The sequence below is a fragment of the Microcaecilia unicolor genome, chromosome 7 (genome assembly GCF_901765095.1).
Source record: "Microcaecilia unicolor chromosome 7, aMicUni1.1, whole genome shotgun sequence".
Classification (NCBI taxonomy): domain Eukaryota; kingdom Metazoa; phylum Chordata; class Amphibia; order Gymnophiona; family Siphonopidae; genus Microcaecilia; species Microcaecilia unicolor.
Genome location: NC_044037.1, coordinates 150,588,995 through 150,606,778, shown reverse-complemented (window position 1 = coordinate 150,606,778; position 17,784 = coordinate 150,588,995). Strand labels below are relative to the sequence as shown.

Sequence of the window (17,784 nt, the reverse complement as noted above, 5' to 3'; positions counted from 1 at the left end):
CTACAGCAGTATTGTTTCCACTGTTATCTGTGCTCAATCTCTGAATTGATTTCTTGCATCTATCTTTCAATACCTTCAAAACCAGCAACAGCTCAATTAAAGCAAGAAGAGGCTTGTAGGTCTGTACCTATTGACCTCTTCCCTGTAAACAGTTTCAGATTACAGTGGCTAGGTTTAGTTCAGTGTCTAGAAGCTATGTTCAGTGATGATCAGAAAGGGAGGCTAATAGGACAGAGCTTCCTATTGTTACTATACATTGTCAAATAGCTAGCATCTGGGGCATTTCAGCACTGTATAACAAAGCACCAGAGATGTACTGACTGCAAGAACTGCAGGAAAGATGCATGATTTCATGATGACAGATCCTGCTTAATTATTGTTTTTTTCTTCTTTTATCTTTTATCAGTGCCAGGCAGTGCTTTTTCTGTCTGCCACCAGCGTTAAACCCGGATATTCAATGCTGGGCGATTTCCGGCGACAGCCATTGAATATCCAGGGTTTGTTTGTTTTTTTTTTAACAAGTATGCTGATATTCAGTACTAACCAGTTAACTTTTTAGCGGTCAAAGATAAAACAGCTATTTATGCAGTCCTATTTGACCACTAAACTAATCCAGTTAGATGCAGAATATCCGCAGTTAGTCGCTGAAATTCTATTTAACTGGCCAGGAGCTGTTACTGGCTGGTTAATAATTTTGAATATCAGCCAGAGTATTTTGAGACCACATGCTTTACAGTGCTCTGGGAACCTCAAGCATAATTCATGATAAGCAACTCTACTGCAGAGATGCCAAGGGTGGTCCATCACAAAGCCGGAGACTCACCACCGCTATGCTGGAGATTTAAGGCCAATGATGATATTTGAAAGGTGTTAATACGCAAACAAACCTTTTTCAGAGATGGGAAGGTGGTAGAACTAGAAGACATGAATTGAGGTTGAGGGGGGCAGACTCACAGGGCCGGTCTTAGGCAGAGGCGACCGCATAGGGCCCCGCGCCTAAGGGGGCCCCGCGCGGCGCGCCTCGCCTCTCCGACCACGCTCGCCTGCCACCCCTCCCGTCTGAGCCCCCCCTCCCCGACCCGCCAAACGACCCTCTTCTGCTGCCCGCACCTCACCTGACCCAGCATTTTTTTAAAAACCTCCAAGCGGCGGTGCCGGTGCCTCGCGTCTGAGAGAAGAAAACTCGCTTCGTCGTTGGCCGGCCTTCCCTCAAGTCCCGCCCTTGCGGAAGTTACATCAGAGGGCGGGACTTGAGGGAAGGCCGGCCAACGACGAAGCAAGTTTTCTTCTCTCAGGCGCGAGGCACAGGCACAGAGGGCGGGACTTGAGGGAAGGCCGGCCAACGACGAAGCGAGTTTTCTTCTCTCAGGCGCGAGGCACCGGCACCGCCGCTTGGAGGTTTTTTTAAAATGCTGGGTCGGGTCAGGTGAGGTGCGGGCGGCAGAAGAAGGTCGTTTGGCAGGTTGGGGAGGGGGGGCTCAGACGGGAGGGGTCTCGGGTGGCTGGAGGGAGGGGGAGCAGCAGGGGAACGAGGAGACTCGCGTCGCGGGACATGGGTGGAGGGCAGGGGGGACGGGGGGGTTACTGGACATAGGTGAATGGCAGTTGGCAAGGGGGACAGGAGGGTCGCTGGACATGGGGTGGATGGAGGGGAGGGGGGCTTCTGGACATGGGTGGATGGCAGGGGAGGGCAGGGGGCACAGGAGGGGTCGCTGGACATGGGTGGATGGCAGGGGAGGGCATAGGGGACGGGGGGGTTGCTGGACATGGATGGCAGGGGGGACAGGAGGGTCACTGGACATGGGTGGATGGCAGGGGAGGGGGATCTGGACATAGGTGGATGGCAGGGGAGGGCAGGGGGCACAGGAGGGTCGCTGGACATGGGTGGATGGCAGGGGAGGGCATAGGGGACAGGTGGGGTTGCTGGACATGGATGGCAGGAGGGCAGGAGGGTCACTGGACATGGGTGGATGGCAGGGGAGGGGGGTTCTGGACATAGGTGGATGGCAGGGGAGGGCAGGGGGCACAGGAGGGTCGCTGGACATGGGTGGATGGCAGGGGAGGGGGGTTCTGGACATAGGTGGATGGCAGGGGGCACAGGAGGGTCGGTGGACATGGGTGGATGGCAGGGGAGGGCATAGGGGACAGGGGGGTTGCTGGACATGGATGGCAGGGGGTACAGGAGGGTCGCTGGACATGGGTGGATGGCAGGGGAGGGGGTTTCTGGACATAGGTGGATGGCAGGGGCGGCCAGGGAGGACAGGAGGGGCGCTGGACATGGGTGGATGGCAGGGGAGGGGGGTTTCTGGACATGGGTGGATGGCAGGGGAGGGGGGTTCTGGACATAGGTGGATGGCAGGGGAGGGCAGGGGGCACAGGAGGGTCGCTGGACATGGGTGGATGGCAGGGGAGGGGGGTTCTGGACATAGGTGGATGGCAGGGGGCACAGGAGGGTCGGTGGACATGGGTGGATGGCAGGGGAGGGCATAGGGGACAGGAGGGTCGCTGGACATGGGTGGATGGCAGGGGAGGGGGTTTCTGGACATAGGTGGATGGCAGGGGCGGCCAGGGAGGACAGGAGGGGCACTGGACATGGGTGGATGGCAGGGGAGGGGGGTTTCTGGACATAGGCGGATGGCAGGGGAGGGCAGGGGGCACAGGAGGGTCGCTGGACATGGGTGGATGGAGGGGAGGGGGTCTCTGGACATAGGTGGATGGCAGGGAAGGGCAGAGGGGACGGGGGTTGCTGGACATAGTTGGATGGCAGGGGGGACAGGAGAGTCGCTGGACATGGGTGGATGGAGGAGAGAGAAGAAATGCTGGACATGGATGGAGGCGAGGGAAGAGTGAGGAAGGAGATGAGGTGAGGGAAAAGGAAGAGAGGAGAAAAAGTGCACATGGATATAGAAAATAGGCAGAAGCTGGATCCACTGGACAGTCAAGTCTGCGGAGGACCCAGCTTTTACTTACGGATGTAGGGCAAGAAATGAAGAAGAAAGGCAGAAAGTAAAGAAATAAATGGAAAGGAAGCCCTGTAAACGGAGTTAAGAGGACAGATAGCAGCACAATCGGATACTGAGCCAGCATGATCAGAAAAACAAAGTCACCAGACAACAAAGGTAGAAAAAACTATTTTATTCAGGATTTATTAATTGGAATATGTTAGTTTTTGGAAATGTGCATCTGTGATATTTTTCATGTAAGTTTTAATTTTTGTAGTATTGCTACATGCTGAGTCTGACTTCTTGAGGTAACTTTCCAGTTCACTATTTTGCATTCATGTGTTTTTCAGGTGTGATCAAGGAAGGTGCAGTATTCTGCTAGCGTATAGTTTGCAGCCCTTTTTGTTCGTTTTTTTTCACTAGGTTGTGCACTGGTGTTTTAAAGCCCGGTGTAATTACAGTTGCCTTTCCACGCCACGCATAAGGTTGTAGCTCGTCCTGTCCTTGGAATTAGTGCTGTTTATGGTTTGTTAAGGTTATGAGTGTGTGTTTGCACACGTTTGTGTATAGTGTTTTGCAGTGGAGAGATTGTGTGTTGGCCTTACTAAGGTGGCACCAAACATCGGAAAGGGTGTAGAGCCTAAATCATGACACACTATCTCTAAAAGGGTGTTTTGTGGCTCTACATGAGAATTGTGGTATTATGATCCCTTGCTAGCTTGATATTGTTGATAATCAGCATTTTCCGTATGGCTGGTATATTGGTGTATAAGGTATTAATTGTGACTTTTTTTTTTTTACTTATTTTTTTTCTGTGTGTTGTCAGACAATTATGGATGACAGAGTCGGAGTCTTCTTGAGTCAGAGAGTTGTGGTATATTTTAAAACAATTTTAATACCTTGGTGGTCTATATGTTTTTATATTGTACATTATATTTTACATATCACTTTATTTTATTGTATATCTTTTCATTTCATTTTTATTTTATTGCATATATGGGTTACAGAGTAATAGGGGAATTTGAAAGTACTGAATCTTTTCTTAATATTTTTCCTTTATTCTCCTTTGTTATGAGAATTGGAACTACTAATTGTAGTGGACTTGAACTGAATAATTTCTGGGGAGGGGAGGTTTCATGATAGCATTGTGCTTATTATTTCAATCAGTTTTTTGTACAAGTTTAGCTTCATTTGTCTTTATTTGAAATTTCATAAATAAAAAAAAGTTATAAAAATGGAATAATCTTATGGGGTGGAGCTAGGGTGGGGGCGGGGCTATGGTGGGGCAGGGCTATGGTGGGGGTGGGGCTAGGATGGGGCCCCACCAAATTGGTCTGCATAGGGCCCCGCACTTGCTAAGACCGGCCCTGCAGACTCAGGAGTAATGTCAGGAACCAGAGATGTTCCCTCACGACGACAACCATATCCGCACGACAGATCTCTCATCAGAGGAAGAGGGAGAGGGAGGACGAGACCAGCATAGTACTTCTACAACAGCGGCCCATTTCACAACCAGTTCTAGTTGATTCGACTCCTATCTTCAATCTCTCACAACATGACTTGAATCCTATTGAATTAGGCATTCTCAAGAAGGGCTTATCCTTCGTTCCCACGACAGGATACAACGCCTTCCATACCCGAGTTGATCTCTTCGTTTCATCGGAAACTCCAAATCATACATTCCTTTTCTAAATCAGAATCTCCGTACCTAGACGCATCATCGTCAGGAAACCTTCTACGTGGATCCCTCCAGGCCAGGCGTATCCTCTGATCACTGCATTCAATTCCTGTTTCGAAAGAGACATCAAGAAACTTGAAAGAAATAAGAAACCCCGTTATTACAATATCAGTACTTCTGAACGAAATGCTATTAAAGATTTGGCCATCAATCGTGATATTATTATCAAACCCGTTGACAAAGGCGGAGGCATTGTTGTTATGGACCGCAATAATTACATTAATGAAATTAAGAGACAATAAGAAGATCTCAAAATTTATATTCCTTTGGACAAGGATCCCACAGAAGAAATCCAAAAGGATATCACAGAATTAGTGGATATCACTTCTAAGATGGGTTTTCTCACACAGAAAGAGAAACACTTTTTACAAGTTACACATCCAACCACCCCGACCATCTATATCCTACCAAAAAAACGCAAGTCATTAATAAACCCACCAGGGAGACTAATCATCTCTGGCAACGGTTCCATTCTGTAACCCTTTTCCGTATTCGTCAATTTTTTCTAAGACCATTTGTTCCGTTAGTACCTCCATATATACAAGACACCACACACATGATCAATATTCTGCAGGAATATGATGGACCTTTGTCAGATACCATCATGGTCACTATGGACATTGAGTCATTGTATACCAATATTCCACAATTAGAAGCCATAAAGATTATTGAAAAAACCCAACAAGGCAGGACTACACACAAGAGAATACCTAATCATCTCATCTTAACATGTACCACCATTGCACTTACAAAAAACTATTTTGGTTTTGACAAAACATACTATCAACAAATCAAGGGGACAGCCATGGGTTCCAGCATGGCGCCCGATTTGGCTAACTTATATGTCGGCGGCTTTGAAGATCAACATCTTACGACTCATCCTTTCATTTCACATGTCAAAATTTACTGACGATACATAGACAACATTTTCATCTTGTGGAAAGGAACTGAAGAAACTTTAAATTCCTTCTTCCAGTGGCTCAACACAAGAGACCCAAACTTCAGATTCAAGATGGAGCATGACAGGAATAAGATTCATTTTCTGGACTTAACCATCACCAAGCACGAATATTTTTTTAAGACCGCAATTTATAAGAAGCCGAAAGACCGTAACACATTTTTGCACTATTCCAGCTACCACAATCCAAAACTCAAAAGCAACCTGCCATTGTGCCAGTTTCTTTGTCTACGACGGATTTGTACAGACTTTGAGGAATTCAATCAACAGGCGAAATTCATGGGTGATAGATTTGCAGCAAGAGGTCATCCTCAGAGACACATCACAAGTGGATACACCAAAGCTTTGGCACAAGAGAATGAAAACCTACTGTATCCCACTCGGGAAAGGAAGGTTCCTGACATATACAATGAAGTATTCTTTTTTGGCCAAATACATTTCACGTTCGATCCGAAGACATTGGCATATTCTAGAAGGTCTCGAGTGTTTTAAAAATAAATCATTGGTTATTGCATACTCTAGAAATAAAACCCTTAGAGAACATCTGGTTCCTTCCACTCTACCAGAAATTAAAACCACATTAAGCACTCCACATTTAGGGCATAGGAAGTGTGGACACTGTAGTGTATGCAATCTGTGCCTTGAGGACTCTGTTCTCACCCATCCCATTACAAGTAAAACCTTTTCTTTGAAGCACACATCTGACTGCAACACTGCCTCGGTTATCTATATCATTCAATGCCCATGTCCTCTTTTGTACGTGGGCAATTAAAACACGTAACCTAGAGCACAGGAGCTGTATCAACAGGAAAGTAGAATCTGCACCTCTTGTCCCACATTGGTATGCAGCTAAGCACACTATAGCAGACTTACGTTTCATTGTGTTTAATACCTTCACCAAAAAATGGACGGGAGGTAATTTCGAAAAACTCCTACTAAAACAAGAACAGAAACTAATCTTTGAATTGAACACACTCAGTCCCCATGGCCTCAACAATGAAACTGATTTCCACCCATTCCTTTAGGATTTGTTTTATATCTGTCCTCATCTTGTCTGCACCCATACAGATTCTATGTATAGCTTTAATTCTTCTGAGGATCCATTCCTTCTGAACAGGATTCTTTTATGTTTAGTACATAATTACATAACTAATGCCACACTGGGAAAAGACCAAGGGTCCATCGAGCCCAGCATCCTGTCCACGACAGCGGTCAATCCAGGCCAAGGGCACCTGGCAAGCTTCCCAAACGTACAAACATTCTACACATGTTATTCCTGGAATTGTGGATTTTTTCCAAGTCCATTTAGTAGTGGTTTATGGACTAGTCCGTTAGGAAACCGTCTAACCCCTTTTTAAACTCTGCTAAGCTAACCGCCTTCACCACGCTCTCCGGCAATGAATTCCAGCGTTTAATTATGCGTTGGGTGAAGAAAACGTTTCTCCGATTTGTTTTAAATTTACTACACTGTAGTTTCATCGCATGCCCCCTAGTCCTAGTATTTTTGGAAAGCGTGAACAGACGCTTCAAATCCACCTGTTCCACTCCACTCATTATTTTATATACCTCTATCATGTCTCCCCTCAGCTGTCTCTTTTCCAAGCTGTAAAGCCCTAGCCTCCTTAGTCTTTCTTCATAGGGAAGTCGTCCCATCCCCGCTATCACTTTATTCGCCCTTCGCTGCACCTTTTCCAATTCTACTATATCTTTCTTGAGATGCGGGGACCAGAATTGAACACAATACTCAAGATGCGGTCGCACCATGGAGCGATACAATGGCATTATAACATCCTCACACCTGTTTTCCATACCTTTCCTAATAATACCCAACGTTCTATTCACTTTCCTAGCCGCAGCAGCACTGGGAGACTGGGCAGCTAAATGGCAGATGATGTTTAATGTGAGCAAGTGCAAGGTGATGCATGTGGGAAAAAAGAACCCAATTATAGCTACGTCATGCAAGGTTCCACGTTAGGAGGTACGGACCAAGAAAGGGACGTAGCTATAATTCGGGTTCTTTTTCCCCACATGCATCACCTTGCACTGTCGCGAGTTAACGACTTTGAATAACCTTGTGTCATCAGCAAATTTAATTACCTCGCTAGTTACTCCAATCTCTAAAGTGGAGGAGTGGCCTAGTGGTTAGGGTGCTGGACTTTGGTCCTGGGGAACTGAGTTCGATTCCCACTTCAGGCACAGGCAGCTCCTTGTGACTCTGGGCAAGTAACTTAACCCTCCATTGCCCCATGTAAGCCGCATTGAGCCTGCCATGAGTGGGAAAGCGCGGGGTACAAATGTAACAAAAAAAAAAATCATTTATCTATACAAATAATTCTCACCTCCAGCGTTCTGAAGCTCACTCCGTGGCACTGAAGCCCTGTACTGTTGGTAGGCTAGGCTGTGAGCACCACTCACCCTCACTCATACTGCCCTCAGCCACGCCCCATCCAGACATAATTCGCAACTCCAAGAGGAGGAACACGGGGAGGAATACCGGATGAAACTGAAAGAAGCCAAGAGAGAGGTACGTCTGGCGAAGGCGCAAGCGGAAGAACAAATGGCTAGAAATGTAAGGAGGGGAGACAAAAACTTCTTCAGGTATATTAGTGAAAGGAGAAAGACTATAAAGGGAATTGTGAGACTAAAAGATACAACAAAACGCTATGTAGAAAATGATGATGAAAAAGCCAATTTGCTAAATAGATACTTTTGTTCTGTTTTCACTGACGAAAACCCTGGGGAAGGACCGAGAGGGACTGGCAAAAGTACACCTGAAAATGAGGTGGATAGAGCGCCGTTCACGGAAGAGAGTGTGTATCAACAACTTGGAAAGCTAAAGGTGGACAAAGCCATGGGGCCGGACGTGATCCACCCCAGAATACTGAGGGAGCTCAGAGAGGTTCTGGCGGGTCCTCTTAAAGACTTGTTTAATAAATCCTTGGAGACGGGAGAGGTTCCGAGGGATTGGAGAACGGCGGAGGTGGTCCCTCTTCACAAAAGTGGGGATAGGGAAGAAGCTGGAAACTACAGGCCGGTAAGCCTCACTTCAGTTATTGGAAAAGTAATGGAAACCATGCTGAAGGAAAGGATAGTGAATTTCCTGGAAGCCAATAAGTTGCAAGATCCGAGACAACATGGTTTCACCAAAGGGAAATCGTGCCAAACAAATCTCATTGAATTCTTTGACTGGGTGACGGGAGAATTAAATCAAGGACGTGCTATGGACGTCATCTACTTAGATTTCAGCAAGGCTTTCGACACGGTTCCCCACAGGAGGCTCTTAAATAAACTAGACGGCCTGAAGATAGGACCCGAAGTGGTGAACTGGATTAGGAACTGGTTGACGGACAGACGCCAGTGGGTGGTGGTGAATGGAGTTCGCTCGGAGGAAGGAAAGGTGAGTAGTGGAGTGCCTCAGGGATCGGTGCTGGGGCCGATTCTGTTCAATATATTTGTGAGTGACATTGCCGAAGTGTTACAAGGTAAAGTTTGCCTTTTTGCGGATGACACCAAGATTTCCAACAGAGTGGACACCCCGGAGGGTGTGGAAAACATGAAAAAAGATCTGAAGAAGCTAGAAGAATGGTCTAACGTTTGGCAATTAAAATTCAATGCGAAGAAATGCAAAGTGATGCACTTAGGGAGTAGAAATCCAAGGGAGACGTATGTGTTAGGCGGGGAGAGTCTGATAGGCACGGACGGGGAGAGGGATCTTGGGGTGATAGTATCTGAGGACCTGAAGGCGACGAAACAGTGCGACAAGGCGGTGGCAGTAGCTAGAAGATTGCTAGGCTGTATAGAGAGAGGAGTGACCAGCAGAAGAAAGGAGGTTTTAATGCCCCTGTATAAGACGTTGGTGAGGCCCCACCTGGAGTATTGTGTTCAGTTTTGGAGGCCGTATCTTGCGAAGGATGTTAAAAAAATGGAAGCGGTGCAAAGAAAAGCTACGAGGATGGTATGGGATTTACGTTCCAAGACGTATGAAGAGAGGCTTGCTGACCTGAACATGTACACCCTGGAGGAAAGGAGGAACAGGGGTGATATGATACAGACGTTCAAATATTTGAAAGGTATTAATCCGCAAACGAATCTTTTCTGGAGATGGGAAGGCGGTAGAACGAGAGGACATGAAATGAGATTGAAGGGGGGCAGACTCAGGAAAGATATCAGGAAGTATTTTTTCACGGAGAGGGTGGTAGACGCTTGGAATGCCCTCCCGCGGGAGGTGGTGGAGATGAAAATGGTAACGGAGTTCAAACATGCGTGGGATATGCATAGAGGAATCCTGTGCAGAAGGAATGGATCCTCAGAAGCTTAGCTGAAATTGGGTGGCGGAGCAGGTGGGGGGAAGAGGGGATGGTGGTTGGGAGGCGAGGATAGGGGAGGGCAGACTTATACGGTCTGTACCAGAGCCGGTGATGGGAGGCGGGACTGGTGGTTGGGAGGCGGGAAATACTGCTGGGCAGACTTATATGGTCTGTGCCCTGAAAAGGACAGGTACAAATTCAAGGTAAGGTATACACATATGAGTTTGTCTTGGGCAGACTGGATGGACCATGGAGGTCTTTTTCTGCCGTCATCTACTATGTTACTATGTTCTAATGAAGCCTCAAATCTCCCAACGTTCTAAATGTGAAATGGTGTAGATCAAATTTTGTCCATGAGTGTGTGCCCCACCCTCGCGTCACAACGTGATGACGTCGAGGACGGAGCAGTGACACTCAGCGAATGGAATCGCTCGCCCGTTCGACCTGCACGAAATAAGGAAGGCCTTCCATCGCCAATACATTGGTAGACAACGGAACCAGATGTAAGACGCACGGAGGACCAATCAACGATCTGCAACAATGCTAGGCAACGGAACGAGACGGAACCACAGGCACCCGGTATAAGAGGCTTGGGGAGGCTAAGCCTCCCCAGCCACAGCAGGATGGATCAGCTGTTTCTTTCTCTCTGACTCCGAGAGTACACCTGTCCTGACTCTTCTTTGCCATGCCCAGCCCATGTCCAGTTCCACCCGCTACTCGGTCTCTCACCATCACCGCGCGCCGTGTCCCAGACTCCTCCTCTTTTTGCCTCCACTCCACACCGCCGGCGCCGATCCGCCTTAAACCAGCTTCGTTCGGTTCGGGCTCGCAACGTCACCGATCACATCATCATGATGTGCTTCTTGCCTACAGGCTCAGCCAGTCAGAGTCAGCCTTCCCTAGAGAGCTCCCATCCCATCACTTCCTGTTCCACATAGGCGGGAACACGCGGGAGGGGCCGTCATCACTGTGACTGAAGGCTGGTTAAGAGTGTCTGAGGTGTTCCCAGACCCAGAAATTGTGGCACACAGCGCAGCGCACGTTGGATCTCAGGAGGAGAGAGGTAGGTGCTGCTGACTCTGAAGGTTTTATGTTTAAACTAGTAAAAAAGCCCCGTTTCTGATGCAAATGAAACGGGGGCTAGCAAGGTTTTCTTCTGTGTGCATGTGGGAGTGTGTGTGTCCCTGCCCTCTGCCCTCTCTTCCTTCCCCTGTGCTGTCTGTCCTCTCTGTCCCCTCCCCCCTTGGAGTGGAGTCCTTCAGTGTTAAGTTTCCTGCTGTGCTGTGTCTATGTTACAGAGATAGTGAGGGCTTCTGCCCTCTCTCCCCTGAGTCCTTCACTGTTACAGAGAGAGCGATTTGATTTCGTGCTTTGCTGTGTTTTCCTTCACTGTTTGTGTTACAGAGAGAGCGAGGGCGGGGCAGACACATGGGGAAACCGGATCTCTCTCCTCTTTCACACTTCCGGCTGGAGGCTTCATTTAGAACGTTGGTGGTGCCTTTTATATATAGAGATCGTTTTTATTCAAGAGATAAGTATGAACATTATTTGTAATACAGTTACAATTCTTTTCTGTTTAACCCATTAAACCGACCCCCCCTTTTCTTAATCTTCCCCCCTTCCCTCCCCAAGTTGACTCTGAAGGTTTTAAGTCAAAATAAAAAAAATAAATATTTTGTTTCATGCAGATCTCTTTTGTTTAAACATAACTAAATGGGCTATACGCCCCTAATGCTTATCTAATATCTACAATTAAACTCCCCCCCCCCCCAAATCCAGTCGCCGCCTTCCTCACAAATTGCCTCATACACACAACTGTCAAATGCAAAATCTACATCTCTCACACTCACACACACAAGCACAGTGTGCCATGCACAGACAGCATGTCTCTCACTCACACACACACCTATGTACCTCTATCATCCACACACACCCTCTCACTCTCACACACACACTCTCACACAGACAGCCTCACTCTATGTCACACACACACACACTCACTCGCACATTCACTCTGTCACTCTCTCTCACACAGTCACTCTCACACACACTCTCTCAAACATACACACTACGATGAAAACCTTGCTAGCGCACGTTTCATTGTTCTCAGGAACAGGCCTTTTTTTTACTAGTTTTATATATTTCATGCTACTGATTATTGACAATTTACTAAATGAGGTATGTAACTCTCTCTCTATATATGGCACTGTCACACAATGTTCGATTATATTATTTTCATCTTATATCTTCCAAAGGTAACATTGCTGTCATTGTTAGCTTATATTCTCCAATGGTAACATCACTGTCAATGTATATGGTTCTTCATGTTTATCCTTGATATATAATTTTAGTTACTATCTACAGCACAATAGTATACCATTTACTATTTTCAATTGGTCGTTTGGTACAATTTAATAATAAATAAATTTAGTTCTGCCACAGCCTTGACTAAACATGGGTCGTGTTACACACAACCTAGATACAACTGATTTCCCAATCAGCGACAGGTATTTTTTAATGCAGATCATCTAATTGGCAAGTCGGGTTTTTTTTCCAGCCTACACAACATACAGTTTCATAGCTTTCTTCACACTGACAGTTACATTTCTTATCATTTAAACTTTCACCCGTTGTGTTCATATTTCATGTAATTACAATATATCATCCAGTACAAAAGGTTTTCATTGGTTCCATATTAAACACCGCCATGCTAGTTGTTTACTTGCTTCTACATGTCACTCACTCATACACTCTATTCATATTGCTTTTTCATATTCCCCACGCTCTGTCTTAGCTTCAATGTATGCAATGCTTTTCATCTTTTAACCACAATTTGAGTATTTCAATATCAACACCCATTCATCCTTTCATAGCTGCCTTTGGCGACGTCACAGATTCATTAAAAATTTCTTTGGGTTCACTATTTTATAGTTTAACTGGTACCGTCATGTCCTCTCCAATGTTTTTAATTTTATAAACATGGGATACATATTTTGTATATAAAATTTTCTACAATTTGAGCACTCGTGTCATATCATCGTGACGTCACATCCCTTGTTTTTTGCGCGCTTTTTCTTTTATAATGTGGGTCACTGTCCGACAGCTGTTCTCTAAGCTGATCACTACATTTCCTTGCCCACGATTTAGGCATACTTTCATTACAACGGTGTTTTTAAAGGTAAGATTCACGTTTGGCAGAGTTTGCTCGGAGTTATTTGTACATGTATTGTTAGATCCTGTCCTCTACAACGATCATGTCATATATTATCATTTTTTCCCTCTTTTTTCACAGTGCAGCGTTGCACTTCTACAGCACCTTTCTTTGGTTTACAGCATTACTAGTGCCTATAATGTTAGCTTGTAACTGACACACATGTTATTTTGCTCTTGGCATAAAAGGTTTTATCACATCTTGTCCAAAAGTTTTGTTCATTACGATGGAGCAGCATTTACACATTTTTTTTGTTTTTTTTCCTTTTTTTTCTCTAGTTCGCTTTTTCCAACTGTCCAATGTTTTAATTTAGACGTTCGGATTGTCCGCCCCACTGTGCCCTGCACATTTTGTTACTTTTTATTCACTCTTTTTATATTTATTTTTTCAGCTATTACAATTGTTTGTTTATCTCTCAATGATATATATTGCCACACTTTTATAGCACGGTTTTCTGCTCGTTACTACTGTATATATCGCCACTTAACACAGATTTTCCTGTATAATAATCTTGCTTTACTCACGTGTGATTAACAACTTTTTCTACTATATCGTTTACAATTTCCCACCATAATCATTTTTCAACCTATCATCCAGTCGTTTTGTTTCCCTCACCAGTAGCCTTTTCTGCGTTTGTATCTCCTTAGATTTTAATGTTAATTTTTACAATTTTCAATATTCTTTTTATTTTTTTAATTTTGTTTTTTTGGTTAATTAATAATTTCATGTTTTATTCATTCATTTTTATGGTTATTATATATTTTTAATTCTTTCAAACTGTCATAATCATCATATAAATATATTTTTTCAGACCATTATAACTGATTATCACCATTTCTTTTGGCTTTCTTTCTCATATCAAGCATACAGGTTAGTCCTTTCAGAGTCTTTCAATTTGGTAAACACATATTTCCTTTATACTATCACAAGTCTGTGTGGATTTCACTCCTTTTGGGCCAAACACATATGAGTGGGTAATCAATTTCCAACTGCAAAATCACCAAGGTCATATTTCATGGTTATCTATGTGAGGACTTTTTTCAACTATAGATGTTGATTACATTTGTTATATATTCTTTTGTTTGTTATATATGGTCAAAGGTGTACTCATGCTTAGTCAATACCTTTGTGCCATATTTATGATTCAATAATCAATCCTGTTACAATCAGGTCCTTCATGGAAAACCTATTAATTTAATATATGTTGCATTTATATCAGAAACAGATGGAGTATAATATACACATGTATATTTTATATATTTCTATCATTGATGTTATATATTTGTTCACTTCCATATGGTTATGTTTTCTGTTTTCATTGTGTTTTTATGTTTTAAATTTCATTTCTTTTACATATTGTTTTTTAATCCATAGACTCCTGATGTAGGCCTTTTGGCCAAAACACAACGTTGTGTAGAGTCATTTTATTGTCTAATAAACTTTGCTTCATTTTTTACTACTGCTGTGGTCCGGTCTTTGGAAATCCTGGTTCACATTCCCACTTCCCTCTTTTGTTGAGCTTGTCCGTGGGACTTCTTGAGTTCTCCACGCTTGTGGATTCTCATTAGGAACTATTTTTTCACAGAGAGGGTGGTGACTATGTGGAATCCCCTCCCACAGGAAGGTGGTGGAGATGAAAACGGTAATGGAATTCAAACATGCGTGGGATAAACACAAAGGAATCCTGTTTAGAAGGAATGGATCCATGGAATCTTAGTGGAGCTTCTTAGGTGGCGACGCCGGTAATTGGGAAATAAAACGGGTGCTGGGCAGACTTCTACGGTCTACACCCTGATCGTGACTGAATAGATATGGATGGGCTGGAATGTACATTTTAAGGGGTTTCAACGGTAGCTTCAGAACTCAGTACAAACAGTGCTGGGCAGACTTCTACGGTCTGTGCCCTGAGCAGTGGCGCAGCCACAGGTGGCCCTGGATGGGCCACGGCCCACCTAATTAGGGCTCAGATCCTACTATTACTAACAAACATTTCTAAAGCGCTACAAGGGTTACGCAGCGCTGTACAATTCAAACATAGAAGGACAGTCCCTGCTCAAAGAGCTTACAATCTAAAAGACAAGAGAACAATCTAAAGACAAGTGAACAATCTAGAGGACGAGTGAACAGTTAATCTGTTAGGGTGGATGGATTGGGGCATTTTATATTTCTCGAGCGGTTAGGCGCCGAAGGCAGCATTGAAGAGGTGAGTTTTAAGCAGAGATTTGAAGATGGGTAGGGAGGGGGCATGGCGTATGGGTAAAGGAAGATTGTTCCAGGCATAGGGTGAGGCAAGGCAGAATGCACGGAGCCTGGAGTTGGCAGTGGTGGAGAAGGGTACTGAGAGAAGGGCTTTGTCCTGTGAGCGGAGGTTGCGGGCGGGAACATAGGGGGAGATGAGGGTGGAGAGGCAGTGAGGAGCCGCAGACTGAGTGCATTTGTAGGTAAGGAGGAAGAGCTTGAATTGTATGCGATATCTGATCGGAAGCCAATGAAGTGATTTAAGGAGAGGGGTGATATGAGTATATCGGTTTTGGCGGAATATAAGACGTGCAGCAGCGTTCTGAACTGATTGAAGGGGGGATAGATGGCCGAGTGGGAGGCCGGTGAGGAGTAAGTTGCAGTAATCAAGGCGAGAGGTAATGAGAGCATGGACGAGAGTTCTGGTGGTATGCTCGGAGAGGAAAGGGTGAATTTTGCTGATGTTGAAGAGGAAGAAGCGACAGGTCTTGGCAGTCTGTTGGATATGCACAGAGAGGGAGGAGTCGAAGATGACTCCGAGGTTGCGGGCAGATGGGACGGGGAGGATGAGGGTGTTATCAACAGAGATAGAGAGCGGAGGAAGAGGAGAAGTGGGTTTAGGAGGAAAGACAAGGAGCTCGATCTTGGACATGTTCAGCTTCAGGTGGCGGTTGGACATCCATGCCGCAATGTCGGATAAACAGGCCACGGCCCACCTAATTAGGGCTCAGATCCACCAGTAGCACACATGGTGGGGATCCCAAGCTCCACCAACTGTAGACTTCCACCTGATGGAACTCTCCAGTACTTGCACATGCTTAGTTTTCAGCTCATGCGTGCTGCAGACTGCCAAGGTGGAAAGAAGCGTTTTCCTGCCAGCTGAGATTTTTTTTTGGTGGTGGTTGGGGGGGGGGGGGGAGAACACTTGGTGCCCACCCACGTCTTGCCTAGGCCCACCCAAAATCTGTTGTTTGGCTACGCCCCTGGCCCTGAGAATGGCATGGACAAATCAAACTCGGGTATAAAGTATCACATACCATGTAAAATGAGTTTATCTTGTTGGGTAGACTAGATGGACTGTACAGGTCTTTATCTGCCGTCATTTACTATGTTACTATGAGTGAGGTTTTTCTCATGGGCCCAGTCATGTCTTAAATCAGCTCTAGCATATGTACATTCCATAAACTGACATATTCTAATAAATAAAAATAAAATAAAATTAATTTTTCTATCTTGTTGTCTGGTTTCTACTTTATGTTTAAATCTTTTTTATTGACGTATTATATAAAGCATCAATACGCAATGTTCAACAAGTAATCTTCCTGATACAACAGAGAACCATCAATCTGTCCACATACGTCAAAACATTTTCCTACTATTTATCCCCGAGCAACCCCCCTCCACCCACCCTCCCCTTCTCTTACCTATATATTCAAATCTGTCTGTTAGCAGAAAGGGAACATACAAATAACATTGTAAGGTGACAATCTAAAGATCCAATCCTTCCAGTATTACGTAAAGTGTATTATGTTCTTCTCTTATTTGTCCCCTCTTTCTAGTCTTCCCCCCCCTCTCTGAACCCGAACCCTAGTCCCCCCTCCCATCCCTCCCTTTACCCGCCCCTCCCGTAACATATATAGACCTGATGACAAGTGTAGCTATAATGTGAACTCTAATAATCAGTTTAAGATTCGACTTCTTGCTAACGGTTGCAGTGTGTCCCAGAAATTCGCCCATGTCCTCTGAAATCTCAGTCCTTCTCTAGAGGACAAATCCAGCATTCCGCACCTCTCCAGCTTTAAGAGTTCTATCATTTGTATTCTCCAGGTTCTTAGAGCAGGAGCTCTAGTGTCTCGCCAGTGTAATAAGATGACTCTCTTTCCCATCAGTATTGCTCTCTGCAGGAAGGACAGAAATCCAGGCAGTGTTGGCTTAATACATTTATATTCACCAAACAATAGCATTGGGTGTCTCTGTATTGTGCGTCCCCAGTATCTCTTGATTTCGCCCAGAATTTGAGTCCACAGTTGCAGTGTATATGGGCAAGACCAAAACATGTGGCTGAGCGTAGCCCGGGTCTGTCTACACCAAGGGCATGCATCTGAGTCACTGTACCCAGCCTTACAAGCTCGTGTTGGCGGAATATATAATCGTAGGGCAAACTTATACTGCATCTCCAAGTACTTAGTAAAGAAAGAAGTTTTCCACATGGAGGATACAAATTTGCTCAATGTCTCTCCAGAAACCTCAATCAGTAACTCATCCGTCCAGCGTTGAGCTCGACTTCTAAAGTCTATGTCTTCCGTGGAATCTTGCAGAGCTCTGTGATGATATTTGAGTGGTACCGGCACCTGTGCCCCCAATGTCATGTCCGAGCTCAGCATGTCTTG

General features: G+C 45.1%; 1 protein-coding gene across 1 annotated transcript in view; it reads right to left on the bottom strand.

The window, feature by feature from the left end:
• RAMP1 (receptor activity modifying protein 1) overlaps positions 1 to 17,784 on the bottom strand; it is a 387,176-nt gene that overhangs the window by 353,292 nt on the left and 16,100 nt on the right.